Genomic DNA, 12,036 nt, shown 5'->3' with positions numbered 1-12,036 from the left:
CATTTCGTCATTTTTTTAAAATCCTCAAAAATGATGAAAAATGGCTCGCTATAGTATGCCGTACGATATGGGCTATAGCCCACGGTCCAAAATGATGAGAAACGAGGCTAACTTTTTTTTCCAAAATTTCAAAAAACATGGGCTATAACCCATCGTTTTTGTCATTTCGTCATTTTTTTCAAATCCTCAAAAATGATGAAAAACGGCGCGCTATAGTATGCCGTACGATATGGGCTATAGCCCACGGTCCAAAATGATGAGAAACGAGGATAACTTTTTTTTTCAAAATTTCAAAAAACATGGGCTATAACCCATCGTTTTTGTCATTTCGTCATTTTTTTAAAATCCTCAAAAATGATGAAAAACGGCGCGCTATAGTATGCCGTACGATATGGGCTATAGCCCACGGTCCAAAATGATGAGAAACGAGGCTAACTTTTTTTTTCAAAATTTCAAAAAACATGGGCTATAACCCATAGTTTTTGTCATTTTGTCATTTTTTTCAAATCCTCAAAAATGATGAAAAACGGCGCGCTATAGTATGCCGTACGATATGGGCTATAGCCCAAAGTCCAAAATGATGAGAAACGAGGCAAACTTTTTTTTTCAAATTTTCAAAAAACATGGGCTATAACCCATCGTTTTTGTCATTTCGTCATTTTTTTAAAATCCTCAAAAATGATGAAAAACGGCGCGCTATAGTATGCCGTACGATATGGGCTATAGCCCACGGTCCAAAATGATGAGAAACGAGGCTAACTTTTTTTTTCAAAATTTCAAAAAACATGGGCTATAACCCATCGTTTTTGTCATTTCGTCATTTTTTTCAAATCCTCAAAAATGATGAAAAACGGCGCGCTATAGTATGCCGTACGATATGGGCTATAGCCCACGGTCCAAAATGATGAGAAACGAGGCTAACTTTTTTTTTCAAAATTTCAAAAAACATGGGCTATAACCCATCGTTTTTGTCATTTCGTCATTTTTTTCAAATCCTCAAAAATGATGAAAAACGGCGCGCTATAGTATGCCGTACGATATGGGCTATAGCCCATGGTCCAAAATGATGAGAAACGAGGCTAACTTTTTTTTTCAAAATTTCAAAAAACATGGGCTATAACCCATCGTTTTTGTCATTTCGTCATTTTTTTCAAATCCTCAAAAATGATGAAAAACGGCGCGCTATAGTATTCCGTACGATATGGGCTATAGCCCACGGTCCAAAATGATGAGAAACGAGGCTAACTTTTTTTTTCAAAATTTCAAAAAACATGGGCTATAACCCATCGTTTTTGTCATTTCGTCATTTTTTTCAAATCCTCAAAAATGATGAAAAACGGCGCGCTATAGTATGCCGTACGATATGGGCTATAGCCCATGGTCCAAAATGATGAGAAACGAGGATAACTTTTTTTTTCAAAATTTCAAAAAACATGGGCTATAACCCATCGTTTTTGTCATTTCGTCATTTTTTAAAAATCCTCAAAAATGATGAAAAACGGCGCGCTATAGTATGCCGTACGATATGGGCTATAGCCCACGGTCCAAAATGATGAGAAACGAGGCTAACTTTTTTTTCCAAAATTTCAAAAAACATGGGCTATAACCCATCGTTTTTGTCATTTCGTCATTTTTTTCAAATCCTCAAAAATGATGAAAAACGGCGCGCTATAGTATGCCGTACGATATGGGCTATAGCCCACGGTCCAAAATGATGAGAAACGAGGCTAACTTTTTTTTTCAAAATTTCAAAAAACATGGGCTATAACCCATCGTTTTTGTCATTTCGTCATTTTTTTCAAATCCTCAAAAATGATGAAAAACGGCGCGCTATAGTATGCCGTACGATATGGGCTATAGCCCATGGTCCAAAATGATGAGAAACGAGGATAACTTTTTTTTTCAAAATTTCAAAAAACATGGGCTATAACCTTAGAGTATATATGAATAGAGACGGCACCCAAGTTCTCCTCCCGTCCACTTGCATTGAGTTGCTCAGAAGCGCATGAGGCGAATCCACTCCTCCTTCCGGTTTAGGAGCCCTGTGCATTCTGGATTTTTGTCCTCAAACACATGAACGCGCGACGACCGACACATGAACTAGCATCGTGCGTGTGTGCGTGTGCGTGCTACTCGTGGTGAACGCGCATCGCTATGTTGGCAGCAGACTCGTCTTTACCTGACACTGCCAGCTGGGGGCGGTATTGGGTAGAAAGCTTTTTGGATCGGGTCAGCGTCAGGTATCATAGATGGTATAGGATCGTCTGCCCCCCCAGTGTTTTCGGAAAGGAAATATAAAACCATAGCTGTTTTTATCATATTAGCATTTTGAATAGATTAAGAACATGGATGTATCTGATTCTTTAAATTCGTTATTTTTATACACCTCTATGAACTGTTTACACACCATATAATATAATATTAATGCAATAAACTGAAGTTCATTCCAACTTGTGTTATTGTGTGGTGCAGTGCTGCAGTTGAATATTTGCTTTTAAAGGGACTTTATACTTTTGCTAATTCACATTTAGAAGAAAGTGAAAATATAGGCTACATACATTTTACAAATACACTTTACCAATGACAATGTAGAACAATTTTAGCTCTGAAGAACACTTTAAGCCTGCATGGCAAATGCAAGGTCACAGCACCACTCTAAACTATTAAATAATAATGCTACAGATCTCTAATAAAATGCCAAAATACAATAAATTATGGGTTCTTTTTCATAGCACTTGTAGCACTATGAATGCAAATATAATAAATATTAAATATGTATCAGACAACCAACAAATGTAATACAAACTATATATTTATATAACAAAATAATATTTAAAGTGTGACAATGTTGTCACAATTGTAAAATTGTAATTGAAAAAGAATGTCAATATAGTTTAAAAAAGAGCACTTTGACACTTGTCATGCCAATTTGCGCACCACTATGAGCAATGACTTTTTAGACATATTACTAACAAAAATACCAAATCGTACATGATCTACTGCTTGACCAGACAGATATTGTTTTTGGTTCTTTAGACAATATGAACATATTCCAATATCTGATATGCAGAATAAATGCTGCGTAGGCTATTCTATGCCATTCAGGTTCATATATGTGCATAGGAAATATGTCTCAAAACTGGATGTACAGTATTCCAGTCCCACTGTTGTTTATCCAGTGTGAATAATAGATTATTTTAAAAATCATTGCAATTTGATCTGTGACTTTTGCAGAACCCAATGTTTTAATTCAGAGGTTGGTTTAAAATGAAAGCATTTTGATTATCTCGGTAAGCACATCAATACGAATCTGGGTTATTATTGTGGTTATCTTAGCACTTCATCATGGATTCCTTGGGTGAAATTCCCAGTTTTACACTTCACATGTGACATAGAGAAATTCTTCCTTGATCTCCACCTTTTCTTAACTGCACTTTGTCCAAACAGAATAAATGTAATTTACACACTTAACCATAATTTGATTTTAATTGGAAAATTGATCATTTTCAGTGTTATGGAATAATTTAACCATTGATTTTAGACTGTAAAGAGACGGCACTGCACAGAGCTCCACGACCACCAGTCAATCATTCAACCTCTGCCCAGGGATGGAGGCTTGAAGACGGGGTAGATGGAGAGACATACGCCTGGCAGAAAATGACTTTCGCCTACTTGTAGGTTATCAAACCATGTATTTATATCGGTAAATAATCATGTTGATGCTAAATGAACATTAACATTTCATGTACAGCTGCTATTTTTTTTTTTTTTTTTTTTAATTCGGACTCGGGAGTTCTACAGAAAAAGCCTATGGTAAGTGAATGGGAAGTCCCTGGCGGTCAAAATGACATAAGCGATCTTTATAATCTTAATACTTGGTCACAAACCAACTATTTTACAAGAACAATATTGATGTAACTAGAGATTAGACAAATTATCTATATTTTATATACACAGAATAATAAGTAATGAGCAAAAGTCCTGATGCGACATTTCCTGGTTTTAATGCGGTCGGCCTCTCAGCGCTCCGCTCTGGGACAGAGCTCAGAGAGCTGGCTGAAACTTGCTGGAGTGGGCGGAGCCTAGTGCGCGTTCATGTGTTTGAGGACAAAACCTTACCAAACTGCAATACCTTCTTCGGCCACTATGTCCATTGCGCTTCAGGATTTCCTCTGGGTGTCTTCTCTATTGTATAATAACTCTATGGCTATAACCCATCGTTTTTGTCATTTCGTCATTTTTAAAAAATCCTCAAAAATGATGAAAAACGGCGCGCTATAGTATGCCGTACGATATGGGCTATAGCCCATGGTCCAAAATGATGAGAAACGAGGCTAACTTTTTTTTCCAAAATTTCAAAAAACATGGGCTATAACCCATCGTTTTTGTCATTTTGTCATTTTTTTCAAATCCTCAAAAATGATGAAAAACGGCGCGCTATAGTATGCCGTACGATATGGTTTATAGCCCATGGTCCAAAATGATGAGAAACGAGGCTAACTTTTTTTTTCAAAATTTCAAAAAACATGGCCTATAACCCATCGTTTTTGTCATTTCGTCATTTTTTTCAAATCCTCAAAAATGATGAAAAACGGCGCGCTATAGTATGCCGTACGATATGGGCTATAGCCCATGGTCCAAAATGATGAGAAACGAGGATAACTTTTTTTTTCAAAATTTCAAAAAACATGGGCTATAACCCATCGTTTTTGTCATTTCGTCATTTTTTAAAAATCCTCAAAAATGATGAAAAACGGCGCGCTATAGTATGCCGTACGATATGGGCTATAGCCCACGGTCCAAAATGATGAGAAACGAGGCTAACTTTTTTTTCCAAAATTTCAAAAAACATGGGCTATAACCCATCGTTTTTGTCATTTCGTCATTTTTTTCAAATCCTCAAAAATGATGAAAAACGGCGCGCTATAGTATGCCGTACGATATGGGCTATAGCCCACGGTCCAAAATGATGAGAAACGAGGCTAACTTTTTTTTCCAAAATTTCAAAAAACATGGGCTATAACCCATCGTTTTTGTCATTTCGTCATTTTTTTCAAATCCTCAAAAATGATGAAAAACGGCGCGCTATAGTATGCCGTACGATATGGGCTATAGCCCATGGTCCAAAATGATGAGAAACGAGGCTAACCTTTTTTTTCAAAATTTCAAAAAACATGGGCTATAACCCATCGTTTTTGTCATTTCGTCATTTTTTTCAAATCCTCAAAAATGATGAAAAACGGCGCGCTATAGTATGCCGTACGATATGGGCTATAGCCCACGGTCCAAAATGATGAGAAACGAGGCTAACTTTTTTTTCCAAAATTTCAAAAAACATGGGCTATAACCCATCGTTTTTGTCATTTCGTCATTTTTTTCAAATCCTCAAAAATGATGAAAAACGGCGCGCTATAGTATGCCGTACGATATGGGCTATAGCCCACGGTCCAAAATGATGAGAAACGAGGATAACTTTTTTTTTCAAAATTTCAAAAAACATGGGCTATAACCCATCGTTTTTGTCATTTCGTCATTTTTTAAAAATCCTCAAAAATGATGAAAAACGGCGCGCTATAGTATGCCGTACGATATGGGCTATAGCCCACGGTCCAAAATGATGAGAAACGAGGCTAACTTTTTTTTTCAAAATTTCAAAAAACATGGGCTATAACCCATCGTTTTTGTCATTTCGTCATTTTTTTCAAATCCTCAAAAATGATGAAAAACGGCGCGCTATAGTATGCCGTACGATATGGGCTATAGCCCATGGTCCAAAATGATGAGAAACGAGGGTAACTTTTTTTTTCAAAATTTCAAAAAACATGGGCTATAACCCATCGTTTTTGTCATTTCGTCATTTTTTTCAAATCCTCAAAAATGATGAAAAACGGCGCGCTATAGTATGCCGTACGATATGGGCTATAGCCCATGGTCCAAAATGATGAGAAACGAGGATAACTTTTTTTTTCAAAATTTCAAAAAACATGGGCTATAACCCATCGTTTTTGTCATTTCGTCATTTTTTTAAAATCCTCAAAAATGATGAAAAACGGCGCGCTATAGTATGCCGTACGATATGGGCTATAGCCCACGGTCCAAAATGATGAGAAACGAGGCTAACTTTTTTTTTCAAAATTTCAAAAAACATGGGCTATAACCCATCGTTTTTGTCATTTCGTCATTTTTTTTAAATCCTCAAAAATGATGAAAAACGGCTCGCTATAGTATGCCGTACGATATGGGCTATAGCCCACGGTCCAAAATGATGAGAAACGAGGCTAACTTTTTTTTTCAAAATTTCAAAAAACATGGGCTATAACCCATCGTTTTTGTCATTTTGTCATTTTTTTCAAATCCTCAAAAATGATGAAAAACGGCGCGCTATAGTATGCCGTACGATATGGGCTATAGCCCACGGTCCAAAATGATGAGAAACGAGGCTAACTTTTTTTTTCAAAATTTCAAAAACATGGGCTATAACCCATCGTTTTTGTCATTTCGTCATTTTTTTCAAATCCTCAAAAATGATGAAAAACGGCGCGCTATAGTATGCCGTACGATATGGGCTATAGCCCATAGTCCAAAATGATGAGAAACGAGGCTAACTTTTTTTTTCAAAATTTCAAAAAACATGGGCTATAACCCATCGTTTTTGTCATTTCGTAATTTTTTTCAAATCCTCAAAAATGATGAAAAACGGCGCGCTATAGTATGCCGTACGATATGGGCTATAGCCCATGGTCCAAAATGATGAGAAACGAGGCTAACTTTTTTTTTCAAAATTTCAAAAAACATGGGCTATAACCCATCGTTTTTGTCATTTCGTCATTTTTTTCAAATCCTCAAAAATGATGAAAAACGGCGCGCTATAGTATGCCGTACGATATGGGCTATAGCCCATGGTCCAAAATGATGAGAAACGAGGATAACTTTTTTTTTCAAAATTTCAAAAAACATGGGCTATAACCCATCGTTTTTGTCATTTCGTCATTTTTTTAAAATCCTCAAAAATGATGAAAAACGGCGCGCTATAGTATGCCGTACGATATGGGCTATAGCCCACGGTCCAAAATGATGAGAAACGAGGATAACTTTTTTTTTCAAAATTTCAAAAAACATGGGCTATAACCCATCGTTTTTGTCATTTCGTCATTTTTTTAAAATCCTCAAAAATGATGAAAAACGGCGCGCTATAGTATGCCGTACGATATGGGCTATAGCCCACGGTCCAAAATGATGAGAAACGAGGCTAACTTTTTTTTTCAAAATTTCAAAAAACATGGGCTATAACCCATCGTTTTTGTCATTTTGTCATTTTTTTCAAATCCTCAAAAATGATGAAAAACGGCGCGCTATAGTATGCCGTACGATATGGGCTATAGCCCACGGTCCAAAATGATGAGAAACGAGGCTAACTTTTTTTTTCAAAATTTCAAAAAACATGGGCTATAACCCATCGTTTTTGTCATTTCGTCATTTTTTTCAAATCCTCAAAAATGATGAAAAACGGCGCGCTATAGTATGCCGTACGATATGGGCTATAGCCCATAGTCCAAAATGATGAGAAACGAGGCTAACTTTTTTTTTCAAAATTTCAAAAAACATGGGCTATAACCCATCGTTTTTGTCATTTCGTCATTTTTTTCAAATCCTCAAAAATGATGAAAAACGGCGCGCTATAGTATGCCGTACGATATGGGCTATAGCCCATGGTCCAAAATGATGAGAAACGAGGCTAACTTTTTTTTTCAAAATTTCAAAAAACATGGGCTATAACCCATCGTTTTTGTCATTTCGTCATTTTTTTCAAATCCTCAAAAATGATGAAAAACGGCGCGCTATAGTATGCCGTACGATATGGGCTATAGCCCATGGTCCAAAATGATGAGAAACGAGGATAACTTTTTTTTTCAAAATTTCAAAAAACATGGGCTATAACCCATCGTTTTTGTCATTTCGTCATTTTTTTAAAATCCTCAAAAATGATGAAAAACGGCGCGCTATAGTATGCCGTACGATATGGGCTATAGCCCACGGTCCAAAATGATGAGAAACGAGGATAACTTTTTTTTTCAAAATTTCAAAAAACATGGGCTATAACCCATCGTTTTTGTCATTTCGTCATTTTTTTTAAATCCTCAAAAATGATGAAAAACGGCGCGCTATAGTATGCCGTACGATATGGGCTATAGCCCACGGTCCAAAATGATGAGAAACGAGGCTAACTTTTTTTTTCAAAATTTCAAAAAACATGGGCTATAACCCATCGTTTTTGTCATTTTGTCATTTTTTTCAAATCCTCAAAAATGATGAAAAACGGCGCGCTATAGTATGCCGTACGATATGGGCTATAGCCCACGGTCCAAAATGATGAGAAACGAGGCTAACTTTTTTTTTCAAAATTTCAAAAAACATGGGCTATAACCCATCGTTTTTGTCATTTCGTCATTTTTTTCAAATCCTCAAAAATGATGAAAAACGGCGCGCTATAGTATGCCGTACGATATGGGCTATAGCCCATAGTCCAAAATGATGAGAAACGAGGCTAACTTTTTTTTTCAAAATTTCAAAAAACATGGGCTATAACCCATCGTTTTTGTCATTTCGTCATTTTTTTCAAATCCTCAAAAATGATGAAAAACGGCGCGCTATAGTATGCCGTACGATATGGGCTATAGCCCATGGTCCAAAATGATGAGAAACGAGGCTAACTTTTTTTTCCAAAATTTCAAAAAACATGGGCTATAACCCATCGTTTTTGTCATTTCGTCATTTTTTTCAAATCCTCAAAAATGATGAAAAACGGCGCGCTATAGTATGCCGTACGATATGGGCTATAGCCCATGGTCCAAAATGATGAGAAACGAGGATAACTTTTTTTTTCAAAATTTCAAAAAACATGGGCTATAACCCATCGTTTTTGTCATTTCGTCATTTTTTTAAAATCCTCAAAAATGATGAAAAACGGCGCGCTATAGTATGCCGTACGATATGGGCTATAGCCCACGGTCCAAAATGATGAGAAACGAGGATAACTTTTTTTTTCAAAATTTCAAAAAACATGGGCTATAACCCATCGTTTTTGTCATTTCGTCATTTTTTTTAAATCCTCAAAAATGATGAAAAACGGCGCGCTATAGTATGCCGTACGATATGGGCTATAGCCCACGGTCCAAAATGATGAGAAACGAGGCTAACTTTTTTTTTCAAAATTTCAAAAAACATGGGCTATAACCCATCGTTTTTGTCATTTCGTCATTTTTTTTCAAATCCTCAAAAATGATGAAAAACGGCGCGCTATAGTATGCCGTACGATATGGGCTATAGCCCATGGTCCAAAATGATGAGAAACGAGGGTAACTTTTTTTTTCAAAATTTCAAAAAACATGGGCTATAACCCATCGTTTTTGTCATTTCGTCATTTTTTTCAAATCCTCAAAAATGATGAAAAACGGCGCGCTATAGTATGCCGTACGATATGGGCTATAGCCCATGGTCCAAAATGATGAGAAACGAGGATAACTTTTTTTTTCAAAATTTCAAAAAACATGGGCTATAACCCATCGTTTTTGTCATTTCGTCATTTTTTTAAAATCCTCAAAAATGATGAAAAACGGCGCGCTATAGTATGCCGTACGATATGGGCTATAGCCCACGGTCCAAAATGATGAGAAACGAGGCTAACTTTTTTTTTCAAAATTTCAAAAAACATGGGCTATAACCCATCGTTTTTGTCATTTCGTCATTTTTTTAAAATCCTCAAAAATGATGAAAAACGGCGCGCTATAGTATGCCGTACGATATGGGCTATAGCCCACGGTCCAAAATGATGAGAAACGAGGCTAACTTTTTTTTTCAAAATTTCAAAAAACATGGGCTATAACCCATCGTTTTTGTCATTTTGTCATTTTTTTCAAATCCTCAAAAATGATGAAAAACGGCGCGCTATAGTATGCCGTACGATATGGGCTATAGCCCACGGTCCAAAATGATGAGAAACGAGGCTAACTTTTTTTTTCAAAATTTCAAAAAACATGGGCTATAACCCATCGTTTTTGTCATTTCGTCATTTTTTTCAAATCCTCAAAAATGATGAAAAACGGCGCGCTATAGTATGCCGTACGATATGGGCTATAGCCCATAGTCCAAAATGATGAGAAACGAGGCTAACTTTTTTTTTCAAATTTTCAAAAAACATGGGCTATAACCCATCGTTTTTGTCATTTCGTCATTTTTTTCAAATCCTCAAAAATGATGAAAAACGGCGCGCTATAGTATGCCGTACGATATGGGCTATAGCCCATGGTCCAAAATGATGAGAAACGAGGCTAACTTTTTTTTTCAAAATTTCAAAAAACATGGGCTATAACCCATCGTTTTTGTCATTTCGTCATTTTTTTCAAATCCTCAAAAATGATGAAAAACGGCGCGCTATAGTATGCCGTACGATATGGGCTATAGCCCATGGTCCAAAATGATGAGAAACGAGGATAACTTTTTTTTTCAAATTTTCAAAAAACATGGGCTATAACCCATCGTTTTTGTCATTTCGTCATTTTTTTAAAATCCTCAAAAATGATGAAAAACGGCGCGCTATAGTATGCCGTACGATATGGGCTATAGCCCATGGTCCAAAATGATGAGAAACGAGGCTAACTTTTTTTTTCAAAATTTCAAAAAACATGGGCTATAACCCATCGTTTTTGTCATTTCGTCATTTTTTTCAAATCCTCAAAAATGATGAAAAACGGCGCGCTATAGTATGCCGTACGATATGGGCTATAGCCCATGGTCCAAAATGATGTGAAACGAGGCTAACCTTTTTTTTCAAAATTTCAAAAAACATGGGCTATAACCCATCGTTTTTGTCATTTCGTCATTTTTTTCAAATCCTCAAAAATGATGAAAAACGGCGCGCTATAGTATGCCGTACGATATGGGCTATAGCCCACGGTCCAAAATGATGAGAAACGAGGCTAACTTTTTTTTCCAAAATTTCAAAAAACATGGGCTATAACCCATCGTTTTTGTCATTTCGTCATTTTTTTCAAATCCTCAAAAATGATGAAAAACGGCGCGCTATAGTATGCCGTACGATATGGGCTATAGCCCACGGTCCAAAATGATGAGAAACGAGGATAACTTTTTTTTTCAAAATTTCAAAAAACATGGGCTATAACCCATCGTTTTTGTCATTTCGTCATTTTTTTTAAATCCTCAAAAATGATGAAAAACGGCGCGCTATAGTATGCCGTACGATATGGGCTATAGCCCACGGTCCAAAATGATGAGAAACGAGGCTAACTTTTTTTTCCAAAATTTCAAAAAACATGGGCTATAACCCATCGTTTTTGTCATTTCGTCATTTTTTTCAAATCCTCAAAAATGATGAAAAACGGCGCGCTATAGTATGCCGTACGATATGGGCTATAGCCCATGGTCCAAAATGATGAGAAACGAGGGTAACTTTTTTTTTCAAAATTTCAAAAAACATGGGCTATAACCCATCGTTTTTGTCATTTCGTCATTTTTTTCAAATCCTCAAAAATGATGAAAAACGGCGCGCTATAGTATGCCGTACGATATGGGCTATAGCCCATGGTCCAAAATGATGAGAAACGAGGATAACTTTTTTTTTCAAAATTTCAAAAAACATGGGCTATAACCCATCGTTTTTGTCATTTCGTCATTTTTTTAAAATCCTCAAAAATGATGAAAAACGGCGCGCTATAGTATGCCGTACGATATGGGCTATAGCCCACGGTCCAAAATGATGAGAAACGAGGCTAACTTTTTTTTTCAAAATTTCAAAAAACATGGGCTATAACCCATCGTTTTTGTCATTTCGTCATTTTTTTAAAAATCCTCAAAAATGATGAAAAACGGCGCGCTATAGTATGCCGTACGATATGGGCTATAGCCCACGGTCCAAAATGATGAGAAACGAGGCTAACTTTTTTTTTCAAAATTTCAAAAAACATGGGCTATAACCCATCGTTTTTGTCATTTTGTCATTTTTTTCAAATCCTCAAAAAT

This window comes from Protomyctophum bolini, assembly GCF_963924005.1.
Source record: "Protomyctophum bolini genome assembly, chromosome: 13".
In the NCBI taxonomy this organism is placed as follows: Eukaryota; Metazoa; Chordata; class Actinopteri; order Myctophiformes; family Myctophidae; genus Protomyctophum; species Protomyctophum bolini.
Note: the sequence above shows the minus strand (reverse complement) of the source record.